This window comes from Bos indicus, chromosome 4, assembly GCF_029378745.1.
Source record: "Bos indicus isolate NIAB-ARS_2022 breed Sahiwal x Tharparkar chromosome 4, NIAB-ARS_B.indTharparkar_mat_pri_1.0, whole genome shotgun sequence".
Taxonomy (NCBI): Eukaryota; Metazoa; Chordata; class Mammalia; order Artiodactyla; family Bovidae; genus Bos; species Bos indicus.
The window spans coordinates 104,075,205-104,091,049 of NC_091763.1; the positions used below are offsets into that span (position 1 = coordinate 104,075,205).

Sequence of the window (15,845 nt, forward strand, 5' to 3'; positions counted from 1 at the left end):
ACCAACTCAATGGACATGGGTTTGGGTGGATTCCAAGAGTTGGTGATGGACAAGGAGCCCTGGCGTGCTGTGGTTCATGGCATTGCAAAGAATCGGACACGACTGAGTGACTGAACTGAACGGAGGGAGTTTAAGAGGTATAAATTTTCAACTGGAGTTGGGAGATTGGGGCTGACATATACACACTACTATATATAAAATAATAAGAACCTACTATCTAGAACAGGGAACTCTACTTAATACTCTGTAATGGCCTATATGAGAAAATAATCTGAAAAATAGTGGATATTTGTATAATTTATTCACTTTGCTGTACACTTAAAACTAAAACAACATTTTAAATCAACTATACTCCAATAAAAATTTTAAAATAATAATAAACTTTCAGTTGCAAAATAAATGAGTCATGGGCATGAAACATACAGGGTGGGGAATATAGTCAATAACTATGCAATATTTGTACAGTGACTGATCGTAACTAGATTTATCATGGTGCTCATTTTGACAGGTACAGAAATATTGAATGACTGTGTTGCAATGGCACCCCACTCCAGTACTCTTGCCTGGAAAATCCCATGGATGGAGGAACCTGGTAGGATGCAGTCCATGGGGCCGCTAAGAGTCAGGCACGACTGAGCGACTTCATTTTCACTTTTCACTTTCATGCATTGGAGAAGGAAATGGCAACCCACTCCAGTGTTCTTGCCTGGAGAATCCCAGGGACGGGGGAGCCTGCTGGGCAGCCGTCTATGGGGTCGCACAGAGTCGGACACGACTGAAGCGACTTAGCAGCAGCAGCAGCAGTGTTGTATAATAGAAACTAACATAGTGTTGAAGGTCAATTATACTTCAAATACAAGTAAACAAACTCATGGGAAATGAGATCAGATTTGTAGTTACCAGTGGCAGGGGGATGAAGGCAGTCAAAAGGTACAAACTTTCAGTTATAAGCTAAGTAAGAATTAGGGATGGGCTGTAACAACATGAAGAATCTAATTAGCACTGCTGTATGGTATATATGAAAGTTGTTAAGAGTATAAATCCTAAGAGTTCTCATCACCTGGAAAATTTTTTCTATTTCTTTAATTTTGTATCAATATGAGATGATGGATATTTACTAAACTTACTGTGAAATCATTTCATGATGTATGTCAGTCAAACCGCTAGGCTGTATACAAACTTATACTTGCTGTATGTCAATTACATTTCAAGAAAACTGGAAGAAAAAAAGTACTAAGTCACAGGAGTATCATTTGATGAATTATATATCACAAAGAGTCTACAGGTATACCTGGCACCCAGATCCAGAAACACTGCCAAAACTCCAGAAGCCCTCTTTTCACATGGCCTCCATAACCAAAGTACCACTCACCGAAAAAAAACAGAATCCCAGTTACTAATAGCACAGGTTCATATGGTCCACGTTTGTTCTCCATGTAAGTGGAATCATCTTCTGTGTCTGGCTTACTTTGCTCAACATTATGCTTGTAAGACTCTAAAACCTTCACTAGGAACCCCAACTTTCCTTTCTGTACTTACTGTGTATTGGTGGCTCTCTAGTTTTCTGCATCTCTCATCTCCAGAGACCTGTAATAGTGTGAAACAAACCCTTTATTCAAATAAATACTTATTGAGCATCCAGACAATGCCAGGGATTGTGTTAGGGGATGAACCCCAAAGTGTGCTGCCAAACTGAGACTTCTGTTTCCACGAGGCATCTTGACCAAAGGGTGTTGGGGTGGGTGGAAGATTCACACTGGTATGTGACTGCAAATTTTGAAAGGAATTTATTACATGCCCTAAAAAACACCCCAAGTTGCAGCTTAGCGCACGGCTATCAACTAGCAGTAGGGCTTCTCACTTAGGTCTTTTGAACGGATCATAAAATCTAGGTCCCATACATTTCTGGTTCAGTTACTTCTACTTGTCTTCAAATGTGATTTGGCTAAATATTGGGATTGTTCCAGCCAAAACTTCAAAAAACTCTCGGCACTTGTGGTTTGGGACTTTCAGGAATAAATTATGTACAGACACACACCCCTCGTTTTCCTGTGGACATCTGTGGTACTTCAATCCTCTTGTCTAATTAGTTTACTGCAAGCATTGCTATGAGACCAATGGTCAACCACCTTCTCTTTGAGTGTTAATTTTCTCATCTACAAAAATACAGAAGTGTACTACATTAGAGATGCTTAACCTGAAATCTGTGGATTTGCTAGGGAATATACTAACCCCTGGGCTTCCCTTGTGGCTCAGCTGGCAAAGAATCTTCCTGCAATGCAGGAGACCCTGGTTGGATTCCTGGGTTGGGAAGATCCCCTAGAGAAGGGATAGGCTACTCACTCCAGTATTCTTGGGTTTCCCTGCTGGCTCAGACAATAAAGAATCTGTCTGCAACGCAGGACACCTGGGTCAGGAAGATCCCTGGAGGAGGGCATGGCAACCCACTCCAGTATTCTTGCCTGGAGAATCCCCATGGACAGAGGAGCCTGGTGCGCTATGGTCTGTGGGGTTGCAAAGAGTCGGACACGACTGAGCAACTAGTAACACGGCCAGCATATACTAACCCCTGGAAATGACATGGAAGATTGTGAACGTGTGTATTTTTGGTGCAATAGAGTCCCGAGTATAACAATACCCGCCCCCTCCCCCGAAAATCAAACACCATCATGATTGGTGATCTCCAAGAACCATCTTAGCACTTGATACTCTGCAATCAGGTGGCTCCTTGCGTCAACAGAAGAGCTTGATTTTCGCTTAGTGTCTGGCTCCAGCTGAACCTTAAAAGGAATAGATGGCCTTGCTTTTTAGCTTCCATAGATTTTTCTGCCTCAATAGAAAGGATACTGTAAAACTGCAGGGCCACAGAGTAGCATCTCCCTCTGATCTCTACAGGTGAGATAACATCAAGGGTCCATTCCTTTAAAATAGCCTGGCCCTGAATCGAGTCCCGTTTTTAATATGACCTCAGTCTGGGTCCTATTGTATGTAGCTGGCTTGTTTCCTAAATGCTGTATCTATTGTAACCCTCAGAACTCACTGGTGGGTCTGGCTGTCACAACCAAATAGATGTGAACACACCAAGATACTCTGATCAGTTCAACAATCCCGTTATCTCTACCCAGAGAAAGGGCCTGCAGCAGTCCTGTGTGGAGAAGGGCACCCTGGTTTGCCTGCCCAGGCTGGGGCTGGCCTGTCACCTGAGCAAGGGGCTGAAACAGAACCTCTCCTATCTCCCCAAGGCTCGAGCTCGTCATTCACACACAGTGAGATTAGGTTTCACGCTCCCTCTGTGTGGCTGGTTCCCCTGGCAACAGTTTGAGTCCAAAGTTTTCATTACAAACCACCTCAGTCAGTATGCATATTTGCTCTATTGTGTTCAACTTTTTGCAACCCCATGGACGGCAGCCCACCAGGCTCCTCTGTCCATGGGATTTCCCAGGCAAGAATACTGGAGTGGGTTGCCACTTCCTCCTCCAGGGTCAGTCAGTATGAGGAAGCATCTTATAGTCCTTTCATAGAGCAAGACACGTGGACTTGTAAACAGTGTTCTTAATCATTATGTTGGTTTCACTGTAGACAAAAGAGTGATCTCAGAGCTCATCCTCTTCTTACAAACATCCTTTTCTGCTCATACTTATCTAAAAGAGAAATAGAGCCACATTTTCAGTCCTTGCTCCTCTAAGTGTGGACCATGGACCAGGAGCATCAGCCTCACCCAGGGGCCTATTGTTGTTGAGTTGCTAGGTCACGTCTGACTCTCTGCGAGCCCTTGCACTGTAGCTCACCAGATTCCTCTGTCCAATTTCCCAGGCAAGAACCCTGGAGTGGGTTGCCATTTCCTCCTCCAGGAGATCTTCTGGCACCAGGTATCGAACCTGAGTCTCTCGAATTGGCAGGCAGATTCTTAACCACTGAGCCACCAGGGAGGGGGCTCCCCATCCCAGATCTATTGGACCAGAATCTACACTTTAACCAGCTCTCCAGATGATTCTTAATCAGAAGCATTTTAAAATTTGAAAACCACTCTCAGGAAATTACCAATATCTTGCTAATATTATGCCTGTAACCTTCCAAAAAATAATGAAAGAGCAGCAAATGTGAGCTTTCTTCCATTTTAAAACCCAGAGGACCACCAGGGATGCTTTGAGGAAAAAAGGAGAGTAGGAACAAGCCCAGAAGAGGAGAAACTTAGAAGAAGGAAAAAAAAGGAAAAGCAAAGAGAGAAGGGGACAATGGGCAGAGTGAGGGCCCAGGGTCTCTGTACTCCCTCCACGGGAGCGCCACACCTAGGATCTGCAGATGCCACCTTCGTGGCCCTCTCCTGCCACGCGCTGCCTCCTGTGTTTACCTATTTAGTAGTTTTAAAAATTGGCTCACTTTCAAACTCTGATTCCTTTTGAGAAGAAAGTTCCTATCTTGGGGTTTATGTGTTTGTTATGTTTTATTTTCTTGGGCTACAAAGTCACTGCAGATGGTGACTGCAGCCTTGAAATTAAAAGACACTTGCTACTTGGAAGAAAAGCTACGACCAACGTAGACAGCATATTAAAAAGCAGAGACATTGCTTTGCCAAAAAAAGGTCTGTCTAGTCCAAGCTATGGTTTTTCCGGTGGTCATGTATGGATGTGAGAGTTGGACTGTGAAGAAAGCTGAGCACTGAAGAATTGATGCTTTTGAACTGTGGTGTTGGAGAAGACTCTTAAGAGTCCCTTGGACTGCAAGGAGATCCAACCAGTTAATCCTAAAGGAGATTAGTTCTGGGTGCCCATTGGAAGGACTGATGCTGAAGCTGAAACTCCAATACTTCGGCCACCTGATGTGAAGAACTGACTCATTAGAAAAGACCCTGACTCTGGGAAAGATTGAAGGCAAGAGAAGGGGTCAAGAGAGGATGAGATGGTTGGATGGCATCACTGAGTTGATGGACAAGAGTTTGAGCAAGTTCTGGGTGTTGGTGATGGATAGGGAAGCCTGGAATGCTGCAGTCGATGGAGCTGGAGAGAGTTGGACATGACTGAGTGAGCTGAAGTGAACTGTTTTTTCTAATACCCATGAAAAGAGATTCACAGCTATTAACATTTTGTTAGATGTTTGTAAGCCCTCCAGGTGACCCCTAGTGATGATCCGTAGCCACACCTGGGACCCCTGCCCCAGGGGAATTGTCATCCCAGTACACGAGGCCCCTCAGAGCCCCCACAAAGTGTACAGAGGTGGGTCCTATGTTCATGTTTTTAAACTGCACTGCAGGACACAAAATGTTATTCAGGCTAAAAGCAGCAGATTAAACTCCTGCTCATCTGGAACCTGCAAAATCACTGGTCCCCAACCTTTCTGGCACGAGGGACTGGTTTCCTGGAAGACAGTGTTTCCACCAATGGGCAGGGTAGCGGGAAGGGGAGAGAAGGGCTGGGGTGGGCGGAGAGGGGTGTGCAGGGAATGGTTTTGGGATGGTTCAAGTGCATTATATCTATTATGCCCTGCTGATCTGACAGGAGGCAGAGCTCAGGCGCTAATACAAGTGATGGAGAGTGGCTGTAAATACAGATGAAGCTTTGCTCGCTTGCCCACTGCTCACCTCCTACTGTGTGGCCCATTTCCTGGGCCTGGGGACCCCTGAGCTAGATTCTGAAGGGTACTGGCAAGAACTTGGGATAAAGTCCACAGAGTAACAAGCAGATGCTGACTCAGCACTCCAGGTAACTCAAGGTACGTTAGGCTTACTAAACCCCCACAACTAGGCTCAGAGCAAAGATCTGAAACAGCAAGAAGCCGTCACTGGGCTGTGGCCTGGCCTGAAGAAGGCTGGGGGCTGCTGGTCACCTATAAGGTATCAGCACCCCTTTCCTTCACTCTGTCTTCACAGAGTTTTCAGCAATTTATAGAACACGCTCTTCCCTGTCTTTTGAGGAAAGGGAGATGAAAAACAAATCAAAGAAATTACAACATGAACACACTGAGCTGCTACTTCTTAAAAGAAACATAGAGAATCCAAACAACAGAAGACAATAAATAACCAAGAGGTCAGAAACACACACTAGAAAAGGAGGTGGCAATTATTTTCATGTGCGAGTTAGTGGCGGTTCTTAGGCATTTAACAGGTAGACATACGTCGTAGACGGCAGTGTCTTTTCCACCTCCACTGAGAACACGACATGAAAGGAACAGACTCAAATCATAGCCAGAGCACAAAGCAACGTTGACATGTTGGGGCTATTAGACTCTGATCCAAACTAACAAAGGAAATAATGGGCTTGCCACAGAAGGCCTTTTTTAACAGATAGTTAAAAAAAAAAAAATCCCCGTGGTTCTGTTGTGGATTACGTGAGCTTCTGACAGGATGTCAGGGGTAAGTCTATGGATCCTTTCAATCCAGTTATAAAAAGCTCCTAGGACCTTCGTCCCAGGCCCTTCTAGTGGTACAATTAATTCTATCTCATTAAATGTTGCTTGTGATAAGTGAACCATCAACGGACTCTGAGCCTTTCTGTTATTCATGTTTCTGTGCTTTCAAGAAAAGGGATCTTCTTACAGAGGCTGTTGTAAACAGACTTTCTACCAATTGTATATAGTATATTAATTGCGCTGGAAGAGGAGGGAGAAATGGGGTTTACTGTAAAACAGAATCTTTTGTAAATCCGAATTTCAAAGAGCAAGATAGAAGAGCCCACCCACAGTAAAAGAATGAATTAGTCTCAAACACACGACAGAAATTCAGGGCAGCTGGCAGGTACACAAGGCCCATAAAGTTGTGAGCAGAGTGCCTCACCCTGAGGACCCAGGCAATACATGGGTGCTCTGAAAATACCACTGTCCTCCTTGTTTGGATACTGTGTATTCCACGTGTACACAGGGGTTGGGGCCCCAACGATCAATGTCTTACCTTGTGCTCACCCATCTTTTCATCTCTGCCCAGGAGCCCACGGCGGTTCACCTCTAAGCTCCAGACTAGAGCCCAAGTCCACTCTGGCCATCATCTTCCTGCATCTGGATCAGGCCAGCCTCCTCCCTCCCTCTCCTCTGAAGAGCATCAACTCCTTCCCACTCAGGACTTTTCTGTCCCCCCTAGGAGATGAAAACAAACAGGGTGAAAATCATTCGTATCAATCAGATCTGAAATCCAGGACAAAGATGGCTGTGGAGACCCTGAAGGAGCCCAAGGCCCAGCCCTTTCCCCTCCTACCTCTATTCCTTCCAACGTCCTCTGCAAAGTCACCAACAGCCAGAGGTCCACACAGTCGTGAGCACGGAGGAGCCTGCCTGCCTCCACAAAACCCTTGAAGTGAGTATCTGGAACTACAAATCAATTACCAGATATCTTAGCTACTAGAATAAAGTTATGTATATTTTACAAACCATGCATTGGCAGGCAAATTCTTTTACCACCAGACTTCCCACATGGCTTGGTGGTAAAGAATCCACCTGCCGATGAAGGAGCCACAGGTTCAATCCCTGGGCCAGGAAGATCCCCTGGAGAAGGATATGGCAACCTACTCCAGTATTCTTGCCTGGAGAATCCCATGGATAGAGGGGCCTGGCGGGCTATAGTCTATGGGGTCGCAAAAGAGTTAGACATGACTTGGTGACTGAACAAGAAGAACCACCTAACATGGAGGGCTGTTGTTATTGCTCTTGCTCAAAGGCCAGAGTAAGATTGCAGAGCAAACAATAGCACGATGTAATCCTCAGTTGAAAAGTTGGAGGGAATAGCATTTCAGAGGAAGTTTCAAAGGAGGAATGATTTCTGGGTCAATTTAACTGGAGAGTCTAAAATAACTGCAGCAGCCAGCTCACAAGATAAACTCTAAACGTACTGTGCCTGCTGTGTCAGAGAGGAGGAAATGGACTTTTCTGAGCTGTATCTCAAGTGAATGCTGGTCAGAATTATCCCCAAGAACATTCTGGTGAAAGGATGGACTGGAACCATCCAGACGCGTCACTCATCAGTCAAGGCTGCCAAGTGGGAAACGGGTCCCAGAAAAGGCTTGTCTTGGTTTGGGAAAGATAAAGCTAGCGGGGGAAGGGGTGCATTTTGCTCAGGTCTAGTCATCGCCAACATGGTGTCCACCGTGGCCTGCCTGAGGGACAGCTGACGACCCAGCAGTAGGACATGCGCTGCTGGGAACTGTCTTCTTCCTTCTGCTTAGTCTGCCTTGCGCCCTTGTGGGGGTTGAACTGTGTCTCCCCAACTGCCCCCAAAGACACACTAGAGTCCTAACCCCTGCTCCCTGAGAATGTGGCTTTTCTGGAAATAGGGTCTCTGCAGAGATAATCAAATTATGATGAGGTCACACTCCCTTAGGGGTGTGTCCTAGGGAGTCAGGAAAATAGAGCTGGAGACGACACACAGAGGGAAGACCACACGAAGAGAGGCAGGGAGAAGGCCACGTGATAACAGAGGCAGAGATGGGAGGGGTGCAATCTGGCAGCCAGGAACCCCAAGGATTGCCAGCTAGAGGAGGCAAGGAAGGATCCTCCCTTGGTGGCTCAGAGAGAGGCTGCTGACACCTTGAGTTCAGACTTGTAAGCCTTCAGAATTTTGAGGGAATAAATTTCTGTGGTCTTAAGCCCCCACGTTTGCAGAATGCTGTATAGCAGCCCTGGAAAACTAACACATCCCTGAACTTCTCTGGCCTCTCATCCCTCCTCATCCACATGGGTACATGAGCCTGGGGAGAACCCTGTGGAGTCCACAGTCACAGCTCTCCACAGGGAACTCCCCAGACAAAGACAGTAGGACGTCTTGGCTTTTTTTTTTTTTTAAGTTTATTATGGGGGGAAAAAAAATTCACATTCACAAAAATAGAGCAGTATAACTCCATGTGCCCATCCTCCAGCATCAACAACGATCCACATTTTGTCCATTTTATTTCATCCAACCCCCACCCAAGGGTATTTTGCATGGAAGGATGCCTGGAGCATTTAAAAACAAACTCAACACATCATTCCAGGTCATCTGTAAATGCTTTAGTCTAAACGACTTTAGACACATTTTTTTTTGGTCATCTTTGAGTATTGTGTACTTTATTAGTTATGTAAAAGGAATGAATAGCACTTTATGTCTGGGTCCTCTGTTTCTTCTCTGTTTTTTACAGTTCAGTGGTTTCCAATATATTCACAGAGTTGTACAACCATCTCTATGACCCAGTTTTAGAACATTTTCATCACCCCAAAAAATAAACCCTGTACCAATAAGCACCTCACTGCCCCTGCCCTCCAGTTCCAGACAACTACTAAGCTACTTTCTATCTCTATAGATTTACCTGATGGGAACACTTCATATTAACATAAATGGAATCATAGTGCTGTATGTAATCTCTTGTGTCTGACTCATTTCACTCGGCATAACGTTTACAAGATGCATCCACATTACAGATCAATACTATGTTACTTATCAATACTTCATTCCTTTTTTCTGGCTAAATAATATTCCATTGCCTGGATATGCTGCATTTTGTTTATCCATTCATTAGTTGTTGGAAATTTGGGTTGCTTCCAATTTGGGGCTATTATGAGCAACAACGCAATGAACACTTGTGTTCAGGTTTTAGTGTGGACGTATGTTTTTATGTCTCTTGCTGATTGACATAAGAGTAGAACTGCTGGATCCCATGGTAATGCTATTTTAATATTTCAAGGAGTCACCTGTTTTTCAAAGTGGCTACACCATTTACAAACCTACCAGCAATGGATGAGGGTTCCAGTTTCTTCATAAATTCTCCAAAACTTGCTATTATAAATTTTTTAAAATTATTATAGCCATCCTAGTGAGTATGAAGTGGTAGGTATCTTGTAGTTTTGATTTATGTTTCTTCAATAACTAATGATGTTAAACTTTTTCAGGTTCTTGGTATAACTTCTTTGAAGAAATACCTCTTCAGGTTCTTTGTCTATTTTTAAATTGGGTTATTTGTCCTTTTACTATTGAGTTGTCAGAGCTCTTTATATATTCTGGATGTAATTTCCTTCTCAGATTTATGATTTGCAAATATGTTCTCCCATTCTGTGAGCTTTTTCATGTTCTCACTGGTGTCCTTTGAAACACAAAGTTTTCAACTTCATGAAGTCCAATGTATTTTTTTCTTTTGTCACTTCCACTTTATCTAAAAAAAAAGCCATTGCCTTACTCAAATTTATTCCTATATTTTCTACTAAGGGTTTTATGGTTTTAGCTCTTACATTTAGATGATGTCTATTTTTAATTGAAATATAGTTGATTTAAAATACTATATTAGTTTCAGGTATATAGCAAAGTGACTCAGTTATATATTTTTTAATTTCAGATTATTTTCCACTATAGGTTATTACAAGATATTAAATATAGTGTGTACATGCTAAGTCACACAGTCAGTCGTGTCCAACCTTTGCAACCCTATGCACTGTAGCCCACCAGGCTCCTCTGTCTATGGGATTCTCCAGGCAAGAATACTGGAGAGGGTTGCCATGCCCTCCTCCAAGGGATCTTCCCTGTGCTATACAGTAAATCCTTGTTGCTTATCTTTTTTACATGTAGTAGTGTATATCTGTTAATCTTATATTCATAATTTATCCCTTTCCCTTTTCAGTTCGATTCAGTCATGTCTAACTCTTTGCAACCCCATCATGCCAGGCTTCCCCATCCTTCACCAACTCCTGGAGCTGACTCAAACTCATGTCCATTGAGTCGGTGATGCCATCCAACCATCTCATCCTCTGTCATCCCCTTCTCCTCCTGCCTTCAATCTTTCCCAGCATCAGGGTCTTTTCCAATGAGTCAGTTCTTGGCATCAGGTGGCCAAAGTATTGGAGCTTTAGCATCAGTCCTTCCAATGAATATTCAGGACTCAATTCCTTTAGGATTGACTGGTTTGATCTCCTCGAAGTCCAAGGGACTCTCAAGAGCCTTCTCCAACACCACAGTTCAAAGCATCCCCTTTCCCCTTTGGTAACCATGAATTTGTTTTCTATCTCTGTGACTCTACTTCTGTTTTGTAAATAAGTTCATTTGTATCATCTTTTAAGATATCACATATATGTGACGTCATATGACGTTTGTCTTTCTCCGTCTGACTTATTTTACTCAGTAAGATAGTCTCTAGATCCATCCACATTGCTGCAAATGGCATTATTCCATTCATTTTCATGACTGAGTAGTACTCCACTGTTTAGATATCCCACATCTTCTTAAACCAATGGCCTGTTCATGGGCACTTGGGTTGTTTCCATGTCTTGGCTACTATGAATACTGTTATTATAAACACTGGGGTACATGTATATTTTCCAATCAAGAGTTTTCATCTTTTCTGAATAAGTGCTCAATAGTGGGACTGCTGGATCATATGGTAGCTCTACTTTCAGTTTTTTAAGGCAACTCCATACTGTTTGCCATAGTGGTTACATCACCAATAGTTATTTTTTTGTAATATGATGTGAGGTAGGGGTCCAAATTTATTTTCTTACATATGGGTACAGACATTATACTTTTTATATTTTTATTATTCATTTACTTCATTTGTTTACCCTGGCTGGGTCTTTGTTGCTGCGTGCAGGCTTTCTTTTGAAGAAGGCGATGGCACCCCACTCTAGCCCTTTTGCCTGGAAAACCCCATGGACGGAGGAGCCTGGTGGGCTGCAGTCCATGGGGTCGCGAAGAGTCGGACACGACTGAGCGACTTCACTTTCATTTTTCACTTTCATGCCTTGGAGAAGGAAATGGCAACCTCTCCAGTGTTCTTGCCTGGAGAATCCCAGGGAGAGCGGAGCCTGGTGGGCTGCCGTCTATGGGGTCGCACAGAGTCGGACACGACTGAAGGGACTCAGCAGCAGCAGCAGCAGCAGGCTTTCTCTAGTTTCGGTGAGCGGGGGCTTCTCACTGTGGTGGTTCCACTGTTGCGGAGCGCGGGCTCTAGGTGCACAGGCTCAGCAGTTGCGGCACTTGGGCTTATTTGCTCCAGGGGTACGTGGGATCTTCCCGGACCAGGGATGGAACTCACTGGCGTGAGGATTCTCAACCACTGGATCACCAGGGAAGTCCCCAGACATTACACTTTAGTTCTATTTCTTAATAACATGTTCTGTATTATACCTCAGTTTCGGTTTCCCATAAATCATCTTTTAGATGATTTTCATCCAACTACAGCCTAGAGTGATAAAAAAGATATTCTAGGGAAGAAATATTTTAAATGAGGAAGTGGTTAGCCCTTCCCACACTGCCTGTAATCTATAATTCATTTCCCCAATTTTAGGCTTTCCCCCTTTTCTTATAACATGTGACAATGCAGTCTTGCGTGACTCAGTCAGTCATAATCATAAAATTAGGTCTGCCCTAAACCTAAGTTATTTAATTTAAATATAAGACTTTGGGTATAAACAATGTGCCAGTCGGCTCTGGTAAATCAGAGATAAAAAGACAGGTATTCTGCTCTCAGACAGTTACAGCCTACATGGGGAGAGGAAAGGCACGTACACAAATAATAACATGGAGTGAGCACCAACACAGGAAGGAAACAGTGTCCATATGGGAGGGGTGGGGAAGACACAGTGAAGGGAGGGGACCAGAACTGGGCCCAGATAGAGAGTGCCAGCCTCTAATACCAGCGGGGTAAGGATCCTGCTGAGCTGGAGACTACACATCCCATCTACAGGGGGATGTTCCCCACTCATTCCCAGCAGATCATATCTCTACAGAGACATGGATCCAGGACTTCCCTGGTGGTCCAGCGGTTAAGACTCTACGCTTCCAGTGCAGAGGGATGGGTTTAATCCCTGGTCAAGGAACTAGAACCCCACATGCTGGGCAGCCAAAAAAAAATTTTTTTTAAACAAACCAAACAGAGACATGGACTCAGGACAGCCAGACTTCAGACTTTCTCATTTTTTTTTTCAAGAGAAGTTGAGGGGAAAAAAAATCTGATTTTATGTGTAATCCTCCATTTTTTAAAGTTAAGAAATTTGAATTTTAAAAACTCTACAGTGGGTTTCTCAAAAAGTTAAACATAGAATTACCATATGACTCAGCAGTTTCATCCCTAAGTATATACTCAGAAAAAGTGAAAACAGAGAGTCAGATGGATACTTTTATGCCAGTGTTCACTGCAGCTATGACAGACAAATGGATAAATAAAATCTGGTACGGCCACACCGTGGCATATTATTCAGCCATGAAAAGAAGCAAAGCATTGATCCTATAACACAGATAAACCTTGAAAACGTTATACTAAGTGACACAAAGGCACAAATATTGTATGATTCCACTGATGTGACATATCTAGAAGACAAAAATCCACAGATGGAAAGGAGATAAGAGGTTACCAGGGGTTGGAGGGTTATTGCTTAATGGTTACAGAGTTTCTGTTTGGGGTGATGAAAACACTTTTGAAATAGACAGTGGCGATACTTGCACAACACCGTGAATGTAACTGATGCCACTGAACCGTGCTTGTAAAAATGGCTAAAATGGAAACTTTTTATATTTTATGTGTTTTAACACACACAACAACAACTCAACTCTAGAATGGCCAAACATGTGCAGGATTACTATGTCAGCTGTGGGCACCAGTTTGGGATCTCAGGCTCAGAATGATTAACACTGGACACTTCATGTGCACCAAGCAAGGACTCAGCAGTAAGGCAAACATCTCACTGATGCTGGAGTAGGGGCAGAGGAGATGGACAAAATTAAAGATACGTATGTCTGTATAGTCAAAGCTATGGTTTTTCCAGTAGTCGTGCACGGATATGAGAGTAAGACCATAAAGAAGGCTAAGCGTTGAAGAACAGATGCTTTCAGACTGTGGTGTTAGAGAAGACTCTTGAGAATCCCTTGGACTGCAAGGAGATCAAACCAGTGAATCCTAAAAGATATCAACCCTGAGTATTCATTGGAAGGACTGATGCTGAAGCTCCAATATTTTGGCCACCCGATGCAAAGAGCAGAATCATTGGAAAAGACCTCAATGAAAGACTGAGGGCAGGAGAAGGGGTGACAGAGGATGAGATGGTTGGATGGCATCAGTTTGAGTAAACTCAGGGAGATAATGAAGGGCAGGGAAGCCTGGCATGCTGCAGTCCATGGGGTCGCAAAGAGTTGGACACAACTGAGCAACTGAAAAACAATTCCTCATCCTTAAGGAGATTAAAGGCTAGAACTAGACCTAATTGTAGTAATACAGCAATGCTCTCAGGAAGTTCTAAAAATGTGCTTCAGGAAATTCACAGGCGAGATCACACCTGGTCGTGGGATCTCTAAAGGATTCATGAAGGTGATTGGACTGCAGCTGAGCTTTGCAAGATGGGTAAACAGGTGGGGCTGCTCCAAAAGTAGCAGCTGGAGTCAAGGTTTAGAGGAAGAACAGCAGATGGCATATTTTAGTATCGACTCCAGTTTGGCTGGAGAAGACTCCAAGTAGAGAGGGAGCTGGAGAGGCAGAGGGGGACCCACACCAGGATGCCATGAATACCAAATCAAGAATTTTCCATTTAATTCTGAGCAGCAGAATGAAGTTCTCAAAGCTGTCCCTGAGACTGATTAGCCAGGCATCCATGTATAAGATACATTGAAAAAAGGAGAGTGGGGCCCCTAAACAGTCTGGTGAGAGATAAGAAAGGGCTGGGCCTGACTAGTGGCCATGGTATGCAAAGGAAGGGGCGAGTAGGGACAGGAGGTGGCTGCTTGGATGGATAATAGCTAGAAGCTGATGGCTGCAAGGGGAGGAGGGTGGTTTGTCTCATCTCTATGTGAAAGAGGCTTCCTGAAAAGAAAGCAGTGTGATAGAAATCAAACATACAGCAGGGGTCTAGTCCCAGCTGTGCTAACCCAGCCTGTGCCCTTTGGAACAAATGCAGAATGACCTCATTCATTTATTCATTCATTCATGGTGCTTCAGCGTCCTCACTTTACGATGGGCCTAAATCTCTGTTCTACCCATTTCATGGCATTGCTCTGATGATAAAAACGAAAGCTACTTCAAACCACTTCACATTTAAGTGCCCCATGTTACCTCATTGAAATGAATTTTAGATAACTATCTCTTGTGCTTTAAAATATTGTGTAACGTGTTTGAAATAAATGGGTCATTGGCTGGGGCTTAGAATTAGCTGTGATCCAGAGACCCGATCATATTCATTCCAAGTGTTGACCCCACAAAAGTGATGTGTAATTCACACCCAGCCTCCTCCTGTTTCCTATGCTCACAGAAGGTATAATCTCCTCTTCCCCAGTGCTTCATCTCGTCCAGCTCTTTTGGGAAATAAAAGCTCGTGGATGTTTTGTTACTAAAGCCATGTTCTCTTCAGAGCGTGTGTGCCGAGCAGCCACAAGGAATGGAACACGGAAAACCTTTAAAAGAATTTGTTGTATGACTCAGGGAGCTCAAACTGGGGCTCTGTAACAACCTAGTGGGGTGGGATGGGAAGGGAGATGGGAGGGAGGGTCAAGAGAGAATGGACATATGTATACCCATGACTGATTCCTGTTGATGTCTGGCAGAAACCAACACAACTCTGTAAAGCAATTATCCTTCAATTAAAAAAATAAAAATTTTTTTAAAAAGAGTAAGTTATCATTCTTGCCAGACAGTGCTATGTCATCTTAGGCAAGCCACCAAGCCTAGCTGTGCCTAGATTTCTAAAAGGTGTCTTGGAATGTGTCTGATGACAGACACATGCAGAGATGGAAGCGATGCACTCCCACCGTGAAGGAGAAACAGGAACACTTGTTTTAACTTGAGTGGATCCAAGAAAATGAGCACTGGAAAAGTGGCAAGGAGGAAAATGACTTGCTACAAAAGTGAAGTGGGACGCACAGCAAAAGCCATGCACTGGGGAGAGAATCGGAGTTCAGCTGAAGGAGGTTCTGAGACTCGGGG

The 15,845-nt window shown here is 43.9% G+C and overlaps 1 long non-coding RNA gene across 1 annotated transcript; it reads right to left on the reverse strand.

The window, feature by feature from the left end:
• Window positions 1-641: 641 nt before the first annotated feature.
• LOC139182771 (uncharacterized) lies at window positions 642-7,409 on the reverse strand. The gene is made up of 4 exons (XR_011566328.1): window positions 7,184-7,409; window positions 6,884-7,065; window positions 1,540-1,587; window positions 642-1,216 (listed from the first exon to the last, which is right to left on the reverse strand). It is a non-coding gene; the product is annotated as an uncharacterized lncRNA (long non-coding RNA).
• Between the last annotated feature and the right edge of the window lie 8,436 nt (window positions 7,410-15,845).